The sequence below is a fragment of the Bombina bombina genome, chromosome 3 (genome assembly GCF_027579735.1).
Source record: "Bombina bombina isolate aBomBom1 chromosome 3, aBomBom1.pri, whole genome shotgun sequence".
In the NCBI taxonomy this organism is placed as follows: Eukaryota; Metazoa; Chordata; class Amphibia; order Anura; family Bombinatoridae; genus Bombina; species Bombina bombina.
In genome coordinates, this window is record NC_069501.1 from 535,376,031 (window position 1) to 535,398,730 (window position 22,700).

Genomic DNA, 22,700 nt, shown 5'->3' on the forward strand with positions numbered 1-22,700 from the left:
AGTCATTGCTGGACATATCATCTTATATATTTTTGTCATAAAACCATTTTGTCACTTTTACATTTTTTCACAAAAACGTTACTTTTTCTTTTGTTTTCTGGACATTATCTCTTTTGTAATTTTTGCCTCATATTTATTGTTTGCTACAAACCCATATTTTTCCTTTTATCATATTTTTGCTATGCAGTCCTAAACCTTCAGAGTTAAAACTGTTATTTCATTCAATTACAACTTTTTAGTGAGAACCACAATCTAACTCACTTATTGGCCACAACAGTTTTAACTCTCATATTAAACTCCACTCACTCAGTTTATATGTGTGTATTTCCAGATAAAATACTCACTATAGATTATGTGAGACACAACCTTTATTTATATGGTCTGCTATAACAACTGTTTTGCATATATTTGTTCTACAAAATCTAACTTAAAGTTAGTGTGTGTTACAGAATACCAAGCCTTAAAAACAGAATGCTGAACCCTGCTGACCTACAGGCTCATGTCATGGAACTCTCCCATAAAGTAGATCAGTTGACACAGGGTCTTAGAGAATTACACTCAGAGAATTTAACCCTAAAAGGGATTATAAAAGAAGGGTTTAACTCTCCTCCTGTTCCTCCTGAACCGCCTATCAGCCCCCCAGAACATTTCTCAGGCGATAGAAAAACTTTTAGACAGTTCTACAATGCCTGTAGAATGTTTATTACATTAAAACCAAAAACATTCCCTACTGAAAGAATTAAAATTCTGACAATAATATCCTATTTAAAAGGAGAACCCCGTGCTTGGGCAGACTCCCTGTATGAATCTAATGACCCCATACTTGAATCAGTTGATGAATTTTTTAGAGCAATGTCTGATCTGTATGAAGACCCTCATAAACAACTGACAGCAGAAAATACATTACGTAGTCTAAAGCAGAATAAAAGATATGTGGAAGACTACATATCTGAGTTCAAGATCTGGCAAAGAGACACGCAATGGAATCAAATCTCATTAATTAATCAATTTAGATTAGGTCTATCAGACCCCATAAAAGATGAATTAGTTAGAATTGATCTCCCAGATTCTTTAGAGGCATTAATGGCCCTTACTATTAAGATTGATAGGAGATTCAGAGAGAGGAGATTAGAAAAACAAACACATGACACTGTAACTAGATATCATCCTTCACGTCCTGTGACATATAGCCCAAGGGGTAATGCAGGGGCCATGGATATTGGGTTCATTAAAGGACCGCTAATCCCCAGAGGAAAAGTCTCATCGCAAGGAACATGCTCTCTGCATGTATTGTGCCTCCAAGGACCATTCAGTCACGGACTGCCCATCTCTGAAGAGACAGAAATCTGGTGAGTCAGTTTGTGCTCTTCACAATTTTACACTTTCTACTCATAAACCAACTTACTTATTAGTTCCCATCTCGTTACAGTGGGAAAGACAGCGACTAAACCTTGAAGCCGTTGTGGACTCTGGCGCTTATGCCAATTACATTGATTCCTCTATAGTAAAAAATAAAAATATACCGTTTGTTGTGAAAGAAAATCCAGTTGCAGTACGTTTGATTGATGGTAATTGTTTATCCACAGGTCCCATCACACACCAAACGATTCCCATACTTGTTAACATTCACAATAACCACCAAGAGTACATCTCTTTTGATATCATCACCTCTCCAATGTTCCCGGTCATACTCGGGCTGCACTGGTTAAGACAACACCAACCAATGATTCATTGGAAACAAAATACAATAGAATTTAACTCATCCTATTGCAAAAATACTTGTCTACTTTCTCACTCTATACTCCACCTAAACCAAGATGAAGGGTTAATACCACATCAGTATCATGACTTCTCATTAGTATTTGATAAAGTAGAAGCAGAATCTCTACCACCCCATAGAGAGTATGATTGCCCCATAGAACTTATACCAGGGTCTGACATCCCATATGGGCACATCTTCCCTCTATCCCAAACTGAATTAGTAAGACTCAAAGAATACATAAATGAAAACCTTAGAAAAGGATTCATAAGACCTTCCACCTCTCCTGCAGGTGCGGGCATTTTCTTTGTGACTAACAAAGACAAAACCATCAGGCCGATTGTGGATTACCGTGAGCTCAATAAACGTACTGTGAAAGACCGTTATCCTCTGCCGCTCATCCCTGAACTTATAGAAAGATTAAATGGGTCATCCATTTTCACTAAACTCGACCTCAGAGGAGCTTACAACCTCATTCGTATGCGTTCAGGTGATGAGTGGCTGACGGCGTTCCGTACAAGGTACGGACTCTTTGAGTACACGGTAATGCCATTTGGGCTATGTAATGCCCCTGCAACATTTCAACGTTATATTAATGACATATTCAGAGATATATTGGACACCTTCCTGGTAATATATCTTGATGATATATTAATCTTTTCTAACAATCTGACAGAACACATAAAACACGTAAGAATGTCCAGAAATTTCTAGGGTTTTCGAATTTCTATCGAAAGTTTATTAAAAGGTAAGACATATATCCCTCAAACATGAGATCATTTATACTTGAACAGGTACATGATTCCAAATTCTCTGGACACCCAGGGGTTAACAAGACTCACAGATTGCTAAAGCGATTGTACTGGTGGCCCAGAATGATTTGTGATGTACAAAAACACATCTCTACCTGTAAGACATGTACCACATGTAAAAAAGATAGAAGACACCCCCCAGGTTATCTCCTTTCTCTTCCTATACCCAAAAGACCATGGAGTGAGATAGCCATAGATTTTATAGTTGAACTTCCCAAATCCGGTGGTAACAAATCAATTATGATAGTGGTTGATCTATTGACAAAAATGTCTCATTTTGTCCCTTTCCATAAACTGCCCACCAGTATGGAAACAGTGACGTTGTTGCTTAAAAATGTAATCAAATTACATGGAGTACCCTCTTCTATCACAACAGACAGAGGGACACAATTCACCTCGCGCCTTTGGAAACAGCTATGTAAAACCCTTGAGATTGATCAAAGGTTATCATCTGCTTTTCACCCCCAGACCAACGGGCAGACGGAGCGTACCAACCAGTGGTTGGAGGAATATATCCGTTGATTCTCCACACAACAACAGGATAACTGGAATGAGTTGCTCCCTATCGCTGAATTTGCACATAACAACACATATCACACTTCAATCAAAGACACTCCTTTCCATGCCAATTACGTATTTCATCCGTCATTCTGCTTACCCCTCGAAAGGGAAAGTGATTGTCCTATAATAAATGATTTCACTAACTCCATCTCAGAATCCTTTACATTACTTTCAGAAAACATAAAAAAGGCTCAAGCACGTCATAAACATTATTATGACCTCCGACATAGAGCGTCCCCTATCTATAAACCTGGTGACTTGGTATGGCTATCCACGAGAAACCTTCGTCTCACTGTGCCTAGCCGCAAGTTCAACAAACTATTTATTGGACCTTTCCCTGTAACCAAGGTTATCAATGACAACGCTGTGACCTTGTTTCTGCCTTCACATTATCGTATCCACCCAACCTTTCATGTTTCGCTTCTCAAGCCATATCAGGCACTCAGAAATCATTCACCATCTTCTGTGGATGAACCCCCTCTAGCTCCTGAAGTGGAGTATGAGGTTGAAAACATCCTGGACTCTCGTAAAGTATCCGGTAGACTCCAGTATCTGATCCACTGGAAGGGCTATCCCCATGAGGAGGATTCCTGGGAGCCCTCAGTTAATCTCTCAGCCCCAAGACTAGTGTCTCTGTTTCACCGTCGACATCCATCTAGACCGAAACCATGAACCACGGAGTGGTTCCTTAAAGGGGGTACCCTGTCATAATACCAAATGCCTGTCTCTTTAAAAGATATATCCCTAACTGAGTCCTGGCTATAAAGGAGCCTGCAACATTCAATACCTTGCTTGGTATTGAAGTTGCATGCTTCCCTGCACAGCCGCTCTCACTGAGGACTCTGACTTCCCTCTGTGCTACTGAACACACGCTGTTTGCGTGTCATCTATCCACTTCCGGTTTCACGGACCTTCACTTCCGGTTTACACAGAACAGGACGCTGCAGCTCTGTAAGCTGCTCTCCCCTCAAACTACTTCAGCGGTTTGCCTTAAAAACAATCACTGAACCACCATTGCTACTTTTTCTCCCTCCGGAGGTGAGTCATTGCTGGACATATCATCTTATATATTTTTGTCATAAAACCATTTTGTCACTTTTACATTTTTTCACAAAAACGTTACTTTTTCTTTTGTTTTCTGGACATTATCTCTTTTGTAATTTTTGCCTCATATTTATTGTTTGCTACAAACCCATATTTTTCCTTTTATCATATTTTTGCTATGCAGTCCTAAACCTTCAGAGTTAAAACTGTTATTTCATTCAATTACAACTTTTTAGTGAGAACCACAATCTAACTCACTTATTGGCCACAACAGTTTTAACTCTCATATTAAACTCCACTCACTCAGTTTATATGTGTGTATTTCCAGATAAAATACTCACTATAGATTATGTGAGACACAACCTTTATTTATATGGTCTGCTATAACAACTGTTTTGCATATATTTGTTCTACAAAATCTAACAAAGTTAGTGTGTGTTACACCATATATATATTTTTTATATCCTCATTTGTGTGTTTTTTTTCTCAAAGAGTACAAGTTATGTACTTCTAATTTTAAAAATTCTACCTCTAATCAATAATTATCTTTTTCTTATCCTCATGTTCCTGGAACTACCACTACTATTTCTAGATGGGTTGTATGGTTCATGTCTGAGGCTGGCATTGCAAAAGATATTTTTAAATGCAACAGATTGGTCCTCTGATCATTCTTTTTTCCAATTCTATTTTAAACCATTTTTTTCTCATCATTTAGATTTATGACCTCTTTTCCTAACTTTGTGACAGTATAATCAAGATTTTATTAAAGTCACAGAGACAAATATTTTTCCCTCCCTTCTCTCTTTCAGGGCTAGATTATGTGTGGTGCACAAGTGTAGAGCACAAGCGATAAGGGGTATTTTGCAGCTCTTTGCGCGCATCAGAAATAGCGTGCATATTACAAATTGAAAGTAAATTTGTATGCTTGAGCGCAAACAAATTTAACGATCGTTGGGTTAGCGCGAGTTTAGAGCTCTGGTTAACTGCTAAGCAAGACAAAAAAAACATAATTTATGTAAGAACTTACCTGATAAATTCATTTCTTTCATATTGGCAAGAGTCCATGAGCTAGTGACGTATGGGATATACATTCCTACCAGGAGGGGCAAAGTTTCCCAAACCTTAAAATGCCTATAAATACATCCCTCACCACACCCACAATTCAGTTTAACGAATAGCCAAGAAGTGGGGTGATAAGAAAGGAGCGAAGCATCAAACAAGGAATTGGAATAATTGTGCTTTATACAAAAAAATCATAACCACCACAAAAAAGGGTGGGCCTCATGGACTCTTGCCAATATGAAAGAAATGAATTTATCAGGTAAGTTCTTACATAAATTATGTTTTCTTTCATGTAATTGGCAAGAGTCCATGAGCTAGTGACGTATGGTATAGCAGATACTCAAGATGTGGAACTTCCACGCAAGAGTCACTAGAGAGGGAGGGATAAAATAAAGACAGCCAATTCCGCTGAAAAAACAATCCAGAACCCAAATCAAAAAGTTTTAATCTTTATAATGAAAAAAACTGAAATTATAAGCAGAAGAATCAAACTGAAACAGCTGCTTGAAGTACTTTTCTACCAAAAACTGCTTCTGAAGAAGAAAAAACATCAAAATGGTAGAATTTAGTAAAAGTATGCAAAGAAGACCAGGGTTGCTGCTTTGCAAATCTGATCAACAGAAGCTTCATTCTTAAAAGCCCAGGAAGTAGAAACTGACCTAGTAGAATGAGCCGTAATCCTTTGAGGCGGGGATTTACCCGGCTCCACATAAGCATGATGAATCAAAAGCTTTAACCAAGACGCCAAAGAAATGGCAGAAGCCTTCTGACCTTTCCAAGAACCAGAAAAGATAACAAATAGACTAGAAGTCTTTCTGAAATCTTTAGTAGCTTCAACATAATATTTCAAAGCTCTTACTACATCCAAAGAATGTAAAGATCTCTCCAGAGAATTCTTAGTATTAGGACACAACGAAGGGACAACAATTTCTCTACTAATGTTGTTAGAATTCACAACTTTAGGTAAAAATTTAAATGAAGTCCGCAAAACCGCCTTATCCTGATGAAAAATCATAAAAAGAGACTCACAAGAAAGAGCAGATAACTCAGAAACTCTTCTAGCAGAAGAGATGGCCAAAAGGAACAAGACTTTCCAAGAAAGTAATTTAATGTCCAGAGAATGCATAGGCTCAAACGGAGGAGCCTGTAAAGCCCTCAAAACCAAATTAAGACTCCAAGGAGGAGAGATTGACTTAATGACAGGCTTGATACGAACGAAAGCCTGTACAAAACAATGAATATCAGGAAGATTAGCAATTTTTCTGTGAAACAGAACAAAAAGAGCACAGATTTGTCCTTTCAAGGAACTTGCAGACAAACCTTTATCCAAACCATCCTGAAGAAACTGTAAAATTCTAGGAATTCTAAAAGAATGCCAAGAGAATTTATGAGAAGAACACCAAGAAATGTAAGTCTTCCAAACTTTGTAATAAATCTTTCTAGACACAGATTTACGAGCCTGTAACATAGTATTAATCACTGAGTCAGATAAACCTCTATAACTAAGTATTAAGCGTTCAATTTCCATACCTTCAAATTTAATGATTTGAGATCCTGATGGAAAAATGGGCCTTGAGATAGAAGGTCTGGCCTTAACGGAAGTGTCCAAGGTTGGCAACTGGCCATCCGAACAAGATCCACATACCAAAACCTGTGTGGCCATGCTGGAGCCACCAGCAGCACAAACGAACGTTCCATTATGATTATGGAAATCACTTTTGGAAGAAGAACAAGAGGCAGAAAGATATAAGCCGGTTGATAATTCCAAGGAAGTGACAACGCATCCACCGCTTCCGCCTGAGGATCCCTGGATCTGGACAGATACCTGGGAAGTTTCTTGTTTAGATGAGAAGCCATCAGATCTATTTCTGGAAGTCAAAAAATACAAATGAAGCACTAGGCTTCAGGATAGAGCAAATGCGCCGTTAGGCTAAAAGTATTCAAACACCAATAAGAGATATAAGTAAATTTAATACAAACAAATTAGTACAATTTTAAAATGAGGGACGTCTCCCTGCAATTGCAAACAAGCTAAGTATAAAATGTGTAAAAACAAAAGCCCTTCTAATTGTCAAAGATATCAGGTACTGTGTTCTTAAACATAGTACGCAGAAGGTATCGTATAGATGCAAACAGTAAAAAATAGTAAAAGAATATATGTAACCGTATGTGACAGGTAAAAATTATATAGAGATTAAAGCTTGCATTTGGAGGAGATCATATAGCAAACTGTAGTTCGGCCAGCCGTAGAAGTTCAAACAGTTATGTATGATGACAATTCTGTTCGGCTTATTCTGAACAAGTTCCACACTGTATTGGCAATTTTACTTTACCGTGAGTCCAGGGGATGTTTCCAGGGTGTGTGTGTGTCTCGGTCAAGACTTGGGATAGTGCTCCAAAGATTGTTTCCCCTTGTTCCAAGACTGATTGGGTTTCTGCTTGGAAGAAGAAGGGAAAGGCTTTCCTCTGAAGTTACGAAAGGAACGAAAATTAGTTTGACGTCCTTTAGGCCTATTCTTCTTATTTTGAGGTAGAAAACACAGTTTTCCACCCGTAATATCAGAGATAATTTCTGCCAAATCGGGTCCAAACAAGGTTTTGCCCTTGTAAGGAATCGCCAGAAGCTTGACTTTAGAGGAAACGTCCGCAGACCAGGATTTCAACCATAACGCCCTGCGGGCTAGGACAGCGAAACTAGACGTTTTAGCTCCTAGTCTAACAACCTGTAAAATGCAATCTGCAATTAAGGAATTGGCCAATTTAAGAGCTTTAATCCCATCTTGAATTTCAACCAAGGAAGTCTCTACTTGAAGAGAATCAAAGCGTTGAACCAATAAGATGCCGCACTTGTCACGGGGGCAATACACACCGCAGATTGCCATTGGAGACCTTGATGAACATAAATCTTTTTCAAATAAGCCTCAAGCTATTTGTCCATCTGATCCTTAAAAAAGCAGCTATCCTTAATAGGAATAGTGGTTCTCTTAGCCAGAGTGTAAATGGCCCCTTCAACTTTGGGTACAGTATACCAAGGATCTTTAATGGAGTCCTCGACAGGAAACATTTTATTAAAAATGGGTGACGGGGAAAAAGACACCCCTGGTTCCTCCCATTCCTGTGAGATAATCTCCCTAGCACGGTCCAGCACAGGAAAAACCTCTGAAGTGGAAGGTTCATCAAAGAAACTATTACGTTTACTAGATTTCTTAGGAGTGACAACGACAGGGGTATTGGAGTCATCTAAAGTAGCTAAAACCTCCTTAAACAATACACGAAGGTGTTCAAGCTTAAATCTGAAGGATACCACCTCAGTCTTAGAAGAAGGAATTATACTGTCCGAATCTGAGATTTCACCCTCAGAAGGTCCCGATGTATCTTCCACATCAGACTTATGAGAAAGGGCAACTTGGGAAGCAGAACTGAGGACAGGCACCTTACTTTCTGAATTTCTAGATTTCCTTTTGTGTTTTCCCTGTAATCTGGGAATGGCAGCTAATGCCGCAGATACCACTGAAGATACCTTTTTTTAAATAAACTCCACTAGGAGTTACAGAGGAACCGCAGGGCACTGCATGTGACGCCATTGAGGCTTGGGACGTAGCAGGAGAAAGCTGAGGTATTATTTTAACAGCATCATCCTGAAAGACATTAGGCACAAAAATGTTACCTTTATTTTGCAAGGTAATTGCATAGGAGCTGCAATTTGTGCATCTAAACATAATAAGTATGAATTCATGAGAGCAGGCTCTTGCTCCATATCAGACATGTTGTGAAACAGTAAATAAACTTGTGCAGATAAGTTTCAAAGATTTTAATATTCAATTAAAATAAGCCAAGGAAAAATACACTTTAAAGTTTATCCCAAATTAGGATTGATCCCCAGCTAAAATTATGTGAGAAAAGTTTAGAAATAGAATTTAATAAACATCAAATAAACTTCTAAAATAACCCTCAGGCAACCCCACACCTCAATTACTGAGGTGCCTTACCAATACCAAGTAAGACCAGATCACCCAGAAATGGAGAAAAACAACTTTTCCCTCAGAAACGTTATGAAGTAAAGCCGGTCATGTGACCGCAGCTGCCGAGCTCAAATTACTGCTGTGACACAGAGAGGCACTACTTCCTGGTACACTGAGTACCAGAAATAACCGTTTTTTTTCAAACCGGACAGTTTAAAATGTTGCATCATTTTATTTTAAAGCAAAGGGGAAATGAATAAGCTGCTGAAATAGAAAATTCAGCCTTACTTTCAGTTTAAACTTGTATTGTTTTATTAAGTAAATATGTGTCAGAAAATAAAGCCTAATAAAAACATTTTACCCTTTCTTTTTAAAAGAGTTTAAATGTTATTCTCACACATGCTACAAGTGCCTGCTTCATGCCCCAGTGTAACCCATACAACAGGATTATCTATATCCCAATAAAAAAGAAGTCTGGATACATTTCTGTATATAAACAAAATTCATGGATATGATTGCTAGTTTTAAATGAGTCACCTTTTAGTGGGGTTATTTAAGCTAAACTGGAGCTTTTTGTAAGTATTTTAGATTTGTATAGGTTGAACTCGATGGACTTCAGTCTTTTTTCAACCTTATCTACTATGTTTTTAATTTAAGTGCATGGTCTCCCCAACTGGAAGAAAAAGCACTTACCTGCTCCGCTGTCCGGCATGTAGACAGTTACAAGGTATGAGAGGACACAGTTCCTCACAGAGACCTTTGAAAAAGAAAGAACAGAGTAGCCAACTCTGGCTTTCTAAACTAGGGTAGCAATTGTTAAGAACTTGTAAAGAGGTACTTACTGCATTTTCCTAACTGCTTTAAAGCCACCACTACCCAACTGCAAGGAATGACGTGGAATACGGCTATATCCCAAAACTTGCTTGTAGATGAAATCAAAATTTTTCTTCAAACACCTAAACTTCACCTCATCCATGCAACGAAGGCAAAGAGAATGACTGGGGGTTGTGGGTAAGGGAGTGATACTTAGCAGTTTAACTGTGGTGCTCTTTGCCTCCTCCTGCTGGCCAGGAGTGATATTCCCAACAGTAATTACTCAAGCCGTAGACTCACCATATCTTAGGAAAGGAAAAGTGGTACAAAAAACATCAAATATACATGTAAAAGTACAGTTACACTCATAATAACACTGCTAAAAAATTATTTTTAAATTGCATTAAAAAGATTTAAGGGCTCAAAGATATGAGGTCTCAGGGGGAAAAAAGCATATTTCTCTTGTTAAGTGTATCCAGTCCACGGATCATCCATTACTTGTGGGATATTCTCCTTCCCAACAGGAAGTTGCAAGAGGATCACCCACAGCAGAGCTGCTATATAGCTCCTCCCCTCACTGCCATATCCAGTCATTCTCTTGCAACTCTCAACTAAGATGGAGGTCGTAAGAGGACTGTGGTGTTTTATACTTAGTTTATTTCTTCAATCAAAAGTTTGTTATTTTTAAATGGTACCGGAGTGTACTGTTTATCTCAGGCAGTATTTAGAAGAAGAATCTGCCTGCGTTTTCTATGATCTTAGCAGAAGTAACTAAGATCCTTTGCTGTTCTCACATATTCTGAGGAGTGAGGTAACTTCAGAGGGGGAATAGCGTGCAGGTTTTCCTGCAATAAGGTATGTGCAGTTAAAATATTTTTCAAGGGATGGAATTTGCTAGAAAATGCTGCTGATACCGAAGTAATGTAAGTAAAGCCTTAAATGCTGTGATAGCGACTGGTATCAGGCTTATTAATAGAGATACATACTCTTATAAAAGTGTATTTTAAAACGTTTGCTGGCATGTTTAATCGTTTTTTACATATGTTTGGTGATAAAACTTATTGGGGCCTAGTTTTTTCCACATGGCTGGCTTGAATTTTGCCTAGAAACAGTTCCCTGAGGCTTCCCACTGTTGTAATATGAGTGGGAGGGGCCTATTTTAGCGTTTTTTTGCACAGCAAAAATTACAGACACAGACATCCAGCTTCTTCCTGCATGATCCAGGACTTCTCTGAAGGGCTCAAAAGGCTTCAAAAGTCATATTGAGGGAGGTAAAAAGCCACAGTAGAGCTGTGGCAGTTGTTGTGACTGTTTAAAAAACTTTTTTGTCATTTGTTATTCCGTTTTTGGTATTAAGGGGTTAATCATCCATTTGCAAGTGGGTGCAATGCTCTGCTAACTTATTACATACACTGTAAAAATTTAGTTAGTGTAACTGCATTTTTTCACTGTTATTTCAAAATTTGGGAAAATTTGTGTTTCTTAAAGGCGCAGTAGCGTTTTTTATATTGCTTGTAAACTTGTTTTAAAGTATTTTCCAAGCTTGCTAGTCGCATTGCTAGTCTGTTTAAACATGTCTGACACAGAGGAACCTACTTGTTCATTATGTTTGAAAGCCATGGTGGAGCCCCATAGGAGAATGTGTACTAAATGTATTGATTTCACCTTAAACAGTAAAGATCAGTCTTTATCTATAAAAGAATTATCACCAGAGGGTTCTGTCGAGGGGGAAGTTATGCCGACTAACTCTCCCCACGTGTCAGACCCTTCGCCTCCTGCTCAGGGGGCGCACGCTAATATGGCGCCAATTACATCAGGGACGCCCATAGCGATTACCTTGCAGGACATGGCTGCAATCATGAATAATACCCTGTCAGAGGTATTATCTAGATTGCCTGAATTAAGAGGCAAGCGCGATAGCTCTGGGGTTAGGAGAGATACAGAGCGCGCAAATGCTGTTAGAGCCATGTCTGATACTGCGTCACAGTATGCAGAACATGAGGACGGAGAGCTTCAGTCTGTGGGTGACATCTCTGACTCGGGGAAACCTGATTCAGAGATTTCTAATTTTAAATTTAAGCATGAGAACCTCTGTGTATTGCTTGGGGAGGTATTAGCTGCTCTGAATGACTGTAACACAGTTGCAATTCCAGAGAAATTGTGTAGGCTGGATAGATACTATGCGGTGCCGGTGTGTACTGACGTTTTTCCTATATCTAAAAGGCTTACAGAAATTATTAGCAAGGAGTGGGATAGACCCGGTGTGCCCTTTTCCCCACCTCCTATATTTAGAAAAATGTTTCCAATAGACGCCACTACACGGGACTTATGGCAGACGGTCCCTAGGGTGGAGGGAGCAGTTTCTACTTTAGCAAAGCGTACCACTATCCCGGCTTTTTCAGATCCAATGGATAAAAAATTGGAGGGTTACCTTAAGAAAATGTTTATTCAACAAGGTTTTATTTTACAGCCCCTTGCATGCATTGCGCCTGTCACTGCTGCGGCGGCATTCTGGTTTGAGGCCCTGGAAGAGGCCATCCAGACAGCTCCATTGAATGAAATTATTGACAAGCTTAGAACGCTTAAGCTAGCTAACTCATTTGTTTCTGATGCCATTGTTCATTTGACTAAACTAACGGCTAAGAATTCCGGATTCGCCATCCAGGCGCGTAGGGCGCTATGGCTTAAATCCTGATCAGCTGACGTGACTTCAAAGTCTAAATTACTCAACATTCCTTTCAAGGGGCAGACCTTATTCGGGCCTGGCTTGAAGGAAATTATTGCTGACATTACTGGAGGCAAGGGTCATACCCTTCCTCAGGACAGGGCCAAATCAAAGGCCAAACAGTCTAATTGTCGTGCCTTTCGAAATTTCATGGCAGGAGCAGCATCAACTTCCTCCGCTTCAAAACAAGAGGGAACTGTTGCTCATTCCAGACAGGCCTGGAAACCTAACCAGTCCTGGAACAAGGGCAAGCAGGCCAGGAAGCCTGCTGCTGCCCCCAAGACAGCATGAAGGAACGGCCCCCTATCCGGAAACGGATCTAGTGGGGGGCAGACTTTCTCTCTTCGCCCAGGTGTGGGCAAGAGATGTTCAGGATCCCTGGGCGTTGGAGATCATATCTCAGGGATATCTTCTGGACTTCAAAGCTTCTCCTCCACAAGGGAGATTTCATCTTTCAAGGTTATCATCAAACCAGATAAAGAAAGGCATTCCTAAGCTGTGTGCAAGACCTCCTAGTAATGGGAGTGATCCATCCAGTTCCGCGGACGGAACAAGGACAGGGATTTTATTCAAATCTGTTTGTGGTTCCCAAGAAAGAGGGAACCTTCAGACCAATCTTGGATCTAAAGATCTTAAACAAATTCCTCAGAGTTCCATCATTCAAAATCGAAACTATTCGGACCATCCTACCCATGATCCAAGAGGGTCAGTACATGACCACAGTGGACTTAAAGGATGCCTACCTTCACATACCGATTCACAAAGATCATCATCGGTTCCTAAGGTTTGCCTTTCTAGACAGGCATTACCAATTTGTAGCTCTTCCCTTCGGGTTGGCCACTGCCCCGAAAATTTTTACAAAGGTTCTGGGCTCACTTCTGGTGGTTCTAAGACCGCGAGGCATAGCGGTGGCTCCGTATCTAGACGACATCCTGATACAGGTGTCAAGCTTTCAAATTGCCAAGTCTCATACAGAGATAGTTCTAGCATTTCTGAGGTCGCATGGGTGGAAAGGGAACGTGGAAAAGAGTTCTCTATCACCACTCACAAGAGTCTCCTTCCTAGGGTCTCTTATAGATTCTGTAGAAATGAAAATTTACCTGACGGAGTCCAGATTATCAAAACTTCTAAATGCTTGCTGTGTCCTTCATTCCATTCCACGCCCGTCAATGGCTCAGTGCATGGAAGTAATCGGCTTAATGGTAGCGGCAATGGACATAGTGCCATTTGCGCGCCTGCATCTCAGACCGCTGCAATTATGCATGCTAAATCAGTGGAATGGGGATTACTCAGATTTGTCCTCTCTACTAAATCTGGATCAAGAGACCAGAGATTCTCTTCTCTGGTGGCTTTCTCGGGTCCATCTGTCCAAGGGTATGACCTTTCGCAGGCCAGATTGGACGATTGTAACAACAGATGCCAGCCTTCTAGGTTGGGGCGCAGTCTGGAACTCCCTGAAGGCTCAGGGATCGTGGACTCAGGAGGAGAAACTCCTCCCAATAAATATTCTGGAGTTAAGAGCAATATTCAAGGCTCTTCTAGCTTGGCCTCAGTTAGCAACACTGAGGTGAGGTTCATCAGATTTCAGTCGGACAACATCACGACTGTGGCTTACATCAACCATCAAGGGGGAACCAGGAGTTCCCTAGCGATGTTAGAAGTCTCAAAGATAATTCGCTGGGCAGAGTCTCACTCTTGCCACCTGTCAGCGATCCACATCCCAGGCGTAGAGAACTGGGAGGCGGATTTTCTAACTCGTCAGACTTTTCATCCAGGGGAGTGGGAACTCCATCCAGTGGTGTTTGCTCAACTGGTCCATCGTTGGGGCAAACCAGAACTGGATCTCATGGCGTCTCGCCAGAACGCCAAGCTTCCTTGTTACGGATCCAGGTCCAGGGACCCGGGAGCAACGCTGATAGATGCTCTAGCAGCTCCTTGGTTCTTCAACCTGGCCTATGTGTTTCCACCGTTTCCTCTGCTCCCTCGACTGATTGCCAAAATCAAACAGGAGAGAGCATCTGTAATTCTGATAGCGCCTGCGTGGCCACGCAGGACCTGGTATGCAGACCTAGTGGACATGTCATCTTTTCCACCATGGACTCTGCCTCTGAGGCAGGACCTTCTAATACAAGGTCCTTTCAATCATCCAAATCTAATTTCTCTGAGACTGACTGCATGGAGATTGAACGCTTGATTCTATCAAGGCGTGGCTTCTCCGAGTCAGTCACTGATACCTTAATACAGGCTCGGAAGCCTGTCACCAGGAAAATCTACCATAAGATATGGCGTAAATATCTTTATTGGTGTGAATCCAAGAGTTACTCATGGAGTAAGGTTAGGATTCCTAGGATATTGTCCTTTCTCCAAGAGGGTTTGAACAAAGGCTTATCAGCTAGTTCTTTAAAAGGACATATCTCTGCTCTGTCTATTCTTTTGCACAAGCGTCTGGCAGAAGTTCCAGACGTCCAGGCATTTTGTCAGGCTTTGGTTAGGATTAAGCCTGTGTTTAAAACTGTTGCTCCCCCGTGGAGCTTAAACTTGGTTCTTAAAGTTCTTCAGGGAGTTCCGTTTGAACCCCTTCATTCCATTGATATTAAACTTTTATCTTGGAAAGTTCTGTTTTTGATGGCTATTTCCTCAGCTCGAAGAGTCTCTGAGTTATCTGCCTTACATTGTGATTCTCCTTATCTGATTTTTCATTCAGACAAGGTAGTTCTGCGTACCAAACCTGGGTTTTTACCTAAGGTGGTTTCTAACCGGAATATCAATCAAGAGATTGTTGTTCCATCATTGTGTCCTAATCCTTCTTCAAAGAAGGAACGTCTTTTGCATAATCTGGACGTAGTCCGTGCCTTGAAGTTTTACTTACAGGCTACTAAAGATTTTCGTCAAACATCTGCCCTGTTTGTCGTTTACTCTGAACAGAGGAGAGGTCAAAAAGCTTTGGCAACCTCTCTCTCCTTTTGGCTTCGGAGCATAATACGCTTAGCCTATGAGACTGCTGGACAGCAGCCCCCTGAAAGGATTACAGCTCATTCTACTAGAGCTGTGGCTTCCAACTGGGCCTTTAAAAATGAGGCCTCTATTGAACAGATTTGCAAGGCTGCGACTTGGTCTTCGCTTCACACCTTTTCAAAATTTTACAAATTTGACACTTTTGCTTCTTCGGAGGCTGTTTTTGGGAGAAAGGTTCTACAGGCAGTGGTTCCTTCCGTTTAAGTTCCTGCCTTGTCCCTCCCATCATCTGTGTACTTTAGCTTTGGTATTGGTATCCCACAAGTAATGGATGATCCGTGGACTGGATACACTTAACAAGAGAAAACATAATTTATGCTTACCTGATAAATGTATTTCTCTTGTAGTGTATCCAGTCCACGGCCCGCCCTGTCCTTTTAAGGCAGGTCTAAATTTTAATTAAACTACAGTCATCACTGCACCCTATGGTTTCTCCTTTCTCGTCTTGTTTCGGTCGAATGACTGGATATGGCAGTGAGGGGAGGAGCTATATAGCAGCTCTGCTGTGGGTGATCCTCTTGCAACTTCCTGTTGTGAAGGAGAATATCCCACAAGTAATGGATGATCCGTGGACTGGATACACTACAAGAGAAATAAATTTATCAGGTAAGCATAAATTATGTTTTTACAGTATGCTAAATAAATCAGCCAATAGAATTTCAGTAGCTCTTATCCTATTGGCTGATTTGAACAGCCAATAGGATTTCAGTAGCTCTCATCCGATTGGCTAATTTGAACTTGAAGGCTCAAATCAGCCAATAGGAATTCAAGGGACGCCATTTTTAATCACGTACCTTGAATTCCTATTAAGTGTACGGCGGAGATCGTATGAAGAGGATCCTCCATGCTCCATGGTCGCCGGTCTTCAGCTCCGCGGTCATCGGTCTTCAACTCCACCCTCCGCTCCGTGCCGGCTGATTCCTGGAAGAAGAGGTTGTCGCTTGGAAGAAGACTTCACCTCCTGGAACAGGACCTTCTCCGCCGGACTTCAGGACAGGTGAGGACCACTTAGGGGTTAGACTTAGGGTTTTTAAAGGGGATTTCGGGGGGTTTATTTTATTTAGATAGGGTGGGCAGTAAAAGAGCTGAATGCCCTTTTAAGGACAATGCCCAACAAATTCCCTTTTCAGGGCAATGGGTAGTTTAGGGTTTTTAGTGTTAGGTTATTTTATTTTGGGGGGTTTGGTGGGTGGGAGGTTTTACTGTTGGGGGAGGTTGTGTATTTTTTGGAAAAAGAGCTGATTATCTTGGGGCAATGCCCTGCAAAAAGCCCTATTAAGGGCTACTGGTAGTTTATTAGATTAGGGGGTGTTTTTATTTTTCGGGGGGGCTTTTTTATTTTCATATGGATTAGGTATAATTTTTGTAAAATTTTGTAATTTTCTTTATTATTTTCTGTAATCTTAGATTTTTTTTATTTTCTATAATTGTAGCTTATCCCTTTGAGTGCTAAGCACTTTCCCACCTGGGTGCTAAGATTTTTTTAATGTTGTTTTTTTTTTTAACAATTTTATTTTTAACTTTTTTTTTTCCAGACTTACACTGTTGGAAAGGTTAGGTGATTACCTTTCCAATGGTGGGTCTTGGGGGTCTGTAGCTGCTTAGATGCCTGAGATACAGGCGTCTAAGCAGCATGCCCCCTACTCCTATACTTAACATTGTTAAGTATAAATAAAGTTGCGCGGTGACGCCATCACGTTATTGCGCGTGCTGTCACCGTGCAAAACGGGAATACTTGAATAGGTTTATTGTGTTGTGGGCTATGGCAGTTTATGGGGTTAATACTTTAATAGGTTTATTGCGTTGTGGGTTAATGGCGGATTAAGGGTTAATAGTTTTAATAGGTAGTTTGCGATGTTGGGGTTGGCGGATTTAGGGGTTAATAATTGAGTTATTACTTGTGGTGTGGGTTTGATGGCGGATATAGGGGTTAATACACTTTATTAGTTATTGTGGATGCGTTAGGTGTTAGTTTATTTTGCAGGCATTTTCGGGAGTTACGGTGCTTCCATACTCAGCGTAAGGCTTGCTACGGCTGCCTTTTATGGCGAGGTAAAAATGGAGTAAGATTTCTCCATTTTTGCCACGTAAGTCCTTGCGCTGGATATTGGATACCGATTTACGACGCGGTCCCAAGTTAGCCTATGGGAGTAAAAATTGCATGCGACGGGTGAAATATACATGCCGCATTTATATGCGGCGCTGTATATTGGATACCAAACCCGCGCAAAAACCGGCGTTGCCGGCTTTTGCGGGTGACCGCATATGTAATGGAGCCCTTGAGCTTTTATGATTAGCCCTTTTTTTTTTAATTTTGTTTAAAAAAAAAAAAAAAAAAGAAGCTAATTTATTTTTAGCAGTTATTTCTTTGTTTTACTTCGAACGTTATTGTATTTTTTGCTTTAGAGTAGCAAAGTAAAACATAGCAAAATATTTCTCTCTTTATATTTAATAAAAACTAAATTTAAGCTTACCTGATAAATTACTTTCTTTTACGATATGACGAGTCCACGGATTTCATCCTTACTTCTGGGATATTAACCTCCTGCTAACAGGAAGTGGCAAAGAGCACTACAGCATAGCTGTATATATAGCCCCTCCCTTCCCCTCCACCTCCAGTCATTCGGCCGAAGTTATAGGAAGAGAAAAGGAAAGGCTAAAAAGGTGCAGAGGTGACTGAAGTTTACAAAAAATATAGAGAAAAACTGTCTTAAAAAGAACAGGGTGGGCCGTGAACTCGTCATATCGTAAAAGAAAGTAATTTATCAGGTAACCATAAATTTAGTTTTCTTTTACAAAGATATGACGAGTCCACGGATTTCATCCTTACTTGTGGGAAACCAATACCAAAGCAATAGGACACGGAAGAAAGGGAGGGACAAGACAGGAACCTAAACGGAAGGCACCACAGGTTCTTCAAGCATTCTCCCAAAGATAGCCTCAGAAGAAGCAAAAGTATCAAATTTGTAAAATTTGGAAAAAGTGTGAAGGGACGACCAAGTCGCAGCCTTACAAATCTGTTCAACAGATGCATCGTTTTTAAAAGCCCATGTGGAAGCCACAGCCCTAGTAGAGTGAGCCGTAATTCTTTCAGGAGGCTGCTGTCCAGCAGTCTCATATGCCAGACGGATGATACTTCTCAGCCAAAAAGAAAGAGGTAGCCGTAGCTTTCTGACCCCTACGCTTTCCGGAATAAACAATGAATAATAAAGATGATTGACGCAAATCCTTAGTTGCCTGTAAGTAAAACTTTAAGGCACGGACCACGTCCAAGTTATGTAACAGACGCTCCTTCTTAGAAGAAGGATTAGGACACAAGGAAGGAACAACAATTTCCTGATTAATATTCTTATTCGAAACAACCTTAGGAAGAAAACCAGGATTGGTACGTAAAACCACCTTATCAGAATGAAATATGAGATAAGGCGAATCACACTAACGCTGAAAGCTCAGAAACTCTTCGAGCAGAAGAAATAGCAACCAAAAACAAAACTTTCCAAGATAACAGTTTAATATCTATGGAATGCATAGGTTCAAAAGGAACCCCTTGAAGAACTCGAAGAACTAAATTCAAACTCCAGGGAGGAGTAAAAGGTCTAAATACAGGCTTAATCCTAGATAGAGCCTGACAAAGACTGAACATCTGGTACATTTGCCAAACATTTGTGAAACAGAATTGACAAAGCTGAAATTTGTCCCTTTAAGGAACTCGCTGATAACCCTTTCTCCAATCCTTCTTGGAGAAAAGACAGAATCCTAGGAATCCTAACTTTACTTCATGAGTAACCCTTGGATTCACACCAATAAAGATATTTACGCTATATCTTATGATAGATTTTTCTAGTGACAGGCTTTCTAGCCTGTATCAAAGTATTGATAACTGAATCAGAGAATCCTCGCTTCGATAAAATCAAGTGTTCAATCTCCATGCAGTCAGCTGCAGAGAAATTAGATTTGAATGTTGGAAAGGACCTTGAATGAGAAGGTCCTGTATCAATGGAAGTTTCCACGGTGGCAGAGAGGACATGTCCACTAGATCCGCATACCAAGTCCTGCGTGGCCACGCATGCGCTATCAGGATCACTGAAGCTCTCTCCTGTTTGATTCAAGCAATCACGCGTGGGAGGAGAGGAAACAGCGGAAACACATAAGCTAGGCTGAACAACCAAGGCACTGCAAAGGCATCTATCAGTTCGGCCTGAGGATCCCTTGACCGGGATCCGTATCTTGGAAGCTTGGCATTCTGTCGGGATGCCATCAAATCCAATTCCAGTCTGCCCCATCTGAGAATCAATGAGGCAAATACCTCCGGGTGAAGTTCCCACTCCCCCGGATGAAAAGTCTGTCGACTTAGAAAATCTGCTTCTCAGTTCTCTACTCCTAGGATGTAGATTGCTGAAAGATGACATGAGTGGGCCTCCGCCCAACTGATTATCTTGGATACCTCTATCATTGCTAAGGAACTCCTTGTATCCCCCTGATGATTGACATATGCCATAGTCGTGATGTTGTCCGACTGGAATCTGATGAATTTGGCCGAAGCCAACTGAGGCCACGCCTGAAGCGCATTGAATATTGCTCTCAGTTCCAGAATATTGATTGAAAGAAGAGACTCCACTTGAGTCCAAACACCCTGAACCTTCAGGGAGTTCCAAACTGCACCCCAGCCCAGAAGGCTGGCATCTGTTGTCACTATTACCCACGAGGGTCTGCGGAAACAAGTCCCTTGGGACAGATGTTCCGGCGACAACCACCAAAGAAGAGAGTTTCTGGTCTCTTGATCCAGATTTAACTGAGGAGATAAATCCGCATAATCCCCATTCCACTGTCCGAGCATGCACAGTTGCAATGGTCTGAGATGAAAGTGAGCAAACGGAATGATGTCCATTGCCGCTACCATTAATCCAATTACTTCCATACACTGAGCCACTGATGGCCGAGGAATGGACTGAATTGCTCGGCAAGTATTTAGAATCTTTAATTTTCTGACCTCTGTCAGAAATATTTTCATGGCTACCGAGTCTATCAGAGTTCCCAAGAAAGGAACCCTTGTCTGTGGGACAAGTGAACTCTTCTCTATGTTCACCTTCCAGCCGTGAGTTCTCAGAAAAGACAACACTGTGTCCGTGTGAGATTTTGTCAGATGATATGTTGACGCCTGAATCAGAATGTCGTCCAGATAAGGCGCCACCTCTATTCCTCGTGGTCTGAGAACCGCCAAAAGACACCCTAGAACTTTTGTGAAGATTCTGGGTGCTGTGGCCAACCTGAAAGGAAGAGCCACAAACTGATAATGTTTGTCCAAGAAGGCAAACCTTAGAAACCGATGATGATCCTTGTGGATTGGAATATGAAGGTAGGCATCCTTCAAATCCACGGAAGTCATATATTGACCCTCCTGGATCATTGGTAAAATTGTTCGTATTGTCTCCATCTTGAATGATGGAACTCTTAGAAATTTGTTTAGACATTTGAGATCTAAAATGGGTCTGAACGTTCCCTCTTTTTTGGAAACCACAAATAGGTTTGAGTAAAACCCCTGTCCCTGTTCCAATTTTGGAACTGTACAAATTACTCCCATAGTAGAAAGGTCTTTTACACAGCGTAAGAACGCCTCTCTTTTTATCTGGTTTGCAGATAACTTTGAAAGATGAAACCTCCCTTTTGGGAGAAAGTCCTTGAATTCCAATTGATAACCGTGGGTCACTATTTCTAGTGCCCAGGGATCCTGAACATCTCTTGCCCAAGCCTGAGCAAAGAAAGAGTCTGCCCCCTACTAGATCCAGTCCCGGATCAGGGGCCGACCCTTCATGCTGTCTTAGGAGCAGGAGCGGGCTTTTTGGATTGTTTACCCTTATTCCAGTTCTTATTAGGTCTCCAGACTGACTTAGATTGGGTAAAATTCCCTTCCTGCATTGAGGAAGAAGAAGAAGCGGGGGGTCCTCCTTTAAAATTCCGAAAGGAACGAAAATTATTCTGTTTACCCCTCATTTTAACTGACTTTTCCTGAGGTAGGGCATGGAATTTACCTCCTGTAATATCAGAAATGATTTCCTTCAATTCTGGCCCGAAAAGGGTCTTACCTTTAAAGGGAATAGCTAAAAGCTTATGTTTTGATGACACATCAGCAGACCAAGATTTGAGCCACAATGCTCTACGTGCTAAAATAGCAAATCCTGCATTTTTTGCCGCTAAATAAGCAATTTGAAAAGCGGCATCAGTAATAAAAGAATTAGCTAGCTTGAGAGCTTTAATTCTATCTAAGATGTCATCTAATGGAGTCTCAACCTTAAGAGACTCTTCTAGAGCCTCAAACCAAAAAGCTGCTGCAGTAGTTACTGGAACAATGCAAGCCGTAGGTTGTAAAAGAAACCCCTGATTAACAAATAATTTCTTTAGTAGACCCTCTAATTTCTTATCCATAGGGTCTTTGAAAGCACAACTATCCTCAATGGGTATAGTAGTACGCTTAGCTAGGGTAGATATAGCTCCTTCTATCTTAGGGACCGTTTGCCATGAGTCCCGAATGGTATCTGATATGGGAAACATTTTCTTAAAATTAGGAGGGGGAGAAAACGCTATACCTGGTCTATCCCATTCCTTACTAATAATTTCCGAAATTCTCTTAGGAACCGTAAAAACATCAGTGTAAGTAGGAACTTATATTATATTAATATTTATCCATTTTACACAATTTCTCTGGAGGAATCACAATACGATCACAATCATCCAGAGTCGCTAAAACCTCCCGGAGGTGTTCAAGCTTAAATTTAAATGACATAGCATCCGAATCTGTCTGAGGTAAAACATTCCCTGAATCAGAAATTTCACCCTCAGACAGTAATTCCCTGACCCCCAACTCAGAGCACTGTGAGGGAACATCGGAAATAGCTAATAAAGCATCAGAGGATTCAGTATTCACATTAATACCTGACCTACTGCGTTTA